Raw genomic sequence first — 2,978 nt, 5'->3', positions numbered from 1 at the left:
CTATATTTTAGTCAGAATCATTTGCTAGTAATGAATGCAGTCACTTTCGTTTTCCTTCCAACAAATGTGGAATATTTCCACCACTTTCATCAAACCAATCTTGATGTTTCTTCTTTATTCCTAAAACTTCTTTACTTAAATTGTATAGTTGTCCTCTGAAGTTCATCCACTCATTTTACCAATACAAATTTTCGATTTTCTGCTAAAATTCTACTCTAACTGTTTTATCCTTAAGGAGATTCACATTCAGGCGTTTATAATAATGAAATGAAATGATAATTATAATTTGCGCTGAAAAAGGTTTTAGATGTGGGCTAGACTTTTATATATATATATATATATATATATATATATACATATATATATATATTTCTACTTATATATATACATATATATATACACTTATATACACACACACACACGCACATATATATATGTATACTCAGGAAGAGACTATTCTAGAATATGTTCTGCCTTATCTTCGAAACGTCTAATTAGAATAGAGGCAGCTGACGAAGGATTAATTCCAAGTGGCTACCTGTTTTCCTATGTGTTCGTTCCATTGTCTGTAGATCATTTTTCTAACGTCCTGTACCCTGATATGCATCTATATACACATGCAGATGTGGGTATGTACATATATGTGGGTATGCATGCATACATATTCTTTGTATTATTATATCATCGAACGTTATGCGTCCATTTGCAAGTAAGTTTTGACTCCTTATATATATATATATATACAGTTCCAGCTTCAACTTGATTAAACTGATTATAATTAAAGACATTCCATCTATGATTATTCCAACTTTTTTACATGTATCTCACCCTCATCTGATGGAATTGGCTTGGACATTTTTGACCTACGTAGGCATTCCATCTTGGTCCTGTATTAGTTGAGGGAGATCTTCAGGGTGGCATTGAGGGTCTGCTAGGAATTGAACAATAAACGTTGTGTTTGGATGACCTGTTTGTGTACGGCCATGATTTTGGCATCCATAGTAGTAGGTCCCTTGCCAACTCTTGCATAACCTGCCAGCAATGTCCTGCAAAACATAAGCACCATTCTCTTATTATGGTGGAAATTGGCAAGAGATGTCCATTCAGCTGTTTCTTGGAAAGATGAGATATGTTTAAGACTGCTCTTTACATTTGGGTGTAGGCTCCACCAATCTTGGATTCCGCTTTTTTGGTAAGCGTCCAAACTGTTGCTCAATAAAATTAAAGGACTGACTCTATCTTTGCATGAAAAAATTCCTCTTAAGGTTGTCTGACGGGGCTGATTCCCAGACAATGTTCAGTTTGTTTAGGAGTGACTATGCTTGGGCTATCTGAATTTTTACAGCCTTTTCAGTTGAGGCTATCTCAGGACCGAGGTATGCAAAACCATCAACTACAAATTGACCATTTGGAGGCGTATTTGTTTTCTTGTTGCTAGTGTTGCTGGGGTCAATGAAATTGTTGTTTGTCATCCTCATTGCTGTAATAACTACCACCACCACCACCACCCCTAACACCACCATGACCACCATCAACACCATCCCTAACACCACCATCACCATGACCACAACCACCACTGCTACCATCATCATCACCGCCTCTACAACCACTATAATCCTCATCTCAACCACCACCACCACCACCACTACCACCACTACCACCTCCTCTTCCTCCTCCTCCTCACCTACCCCTTCTCCTCACCTACCCCTCTTCCTCACCTACCCCTCCTCCTCCTCCTTAATCATTATTCTTTTCCTTATTGAAAGCATTATGTCTTTACATCACCAACGCTGTCACTTGTTTGGTAAATTGGTTTCCTTGTGGTTTTCCTTATTCTTGCTGCTGTTGTTTTTGTTATTTTCGTTGCTGTCGTTATTTTAATTATGGCAATTTTCATTTCCTAATTCTCTAATACATGGCTGTGATGATAATAATCCATCATCATTAGAGTGTTAATTATTTGTATTATTTATCATCAAATAAATACATGCATATGCACACACACTTACTTGCATAAATAAATGCATGCATACATACATGCATAAACACATACATACGTCCATGCATACACAAACACATACATATAGATATGTACACATATGTACAGGCATACAGATATATATATATATATATATATATATATATGTACACAAATACATATCAAAGAACATACATACATATGTACAAAAGTACAAGCCTACCGACATAGATATATAAATGCAGACTTATATATACACAATTATATCAGGAGTGTTTGTCAACTGGCATTAAGTAATAGGTAGGTATTGTGTGTGCTCAGTTTTGATTACCACTAAAACTCCGGCTTGAACTGCTACTGAAAGTGTTGAGATTACCTATCACAGGTGACTAGAAGTAGTTTCTCCTTGAGCAGATAGCTATAGATTAAAGTAGAGTTGGAAAAGAAAAACGTTTGGCATCATTTGAAAAGAACATTTAATTTTGATAAATAATGCAGTACAATATAGAGAGATAATATATAGATAATACGTATATATTTATACGCTCTATGCCAAACGGTTTGCTTTTTCCTTTTTACTTTAAACTATATATATGTATATGTATAAATTAACAGAATGAGATAAAAATCCAAGGCTGTGAAAGATTTCAGAACATTTATAAATAGGTCTGACAGCTGTTTCCGGGATATTTTATATATCCCTTCATTAGAGACAGTGTGAGAAAATGGTTAAGCAATAGTTATTCTAGATGAGATATGAAATAGAGAGTGAAATCTTTCACAGCCTTGGATTTTTATCTCATTCTGTTAATTTTTTTATATATATACGCATGCTGATATATGAACTACGTTGGACTCCTCATTCGCATAATCACCAAACCTGGAGCTTAACTATAGTCTGTCCATAGCACTTACTCAACATTACCTGACACCTTTGGGTCTTCTTGACACCATTACCTCTCATAAACTCTCTCTCTCTCTCTCTCTCTCTCTCTCTCTC

General features: G+C 35.4%; 1 long non-coding RNA gene across 1 annotated transcript in view; it reads right to left on the bottom strand.

Moving 5' to 3' along the window:
* LOC128247690 (uncharacterized) overlaps positions 1 to 2,978 on the bottom strand; it is a 237,880-nt gene that overhangs the window by 221,909 nt on the left and 12,993 nt on the right. The gene's annotated exons all lie outside the window — the stretch shown is intronic.

This window comes from Octopus bimaculoides, chromosome 4 (genome assembly GCF_001194135.2).
Source record: "Octopus bimaculoides isolate UCB-OBI-ISO-001 chromosome 4, ASM119413v2, whole genome shotgun sequence".
NCBI lineage: Eukaryota > Metazoa > Mollusca > Cephalopoda > Octopoda > Octopodidae > Octopus > Octopus bimaculoides.
This window is presented reverse-complemented; position numbering and strand designations above follow the sequence as displayed.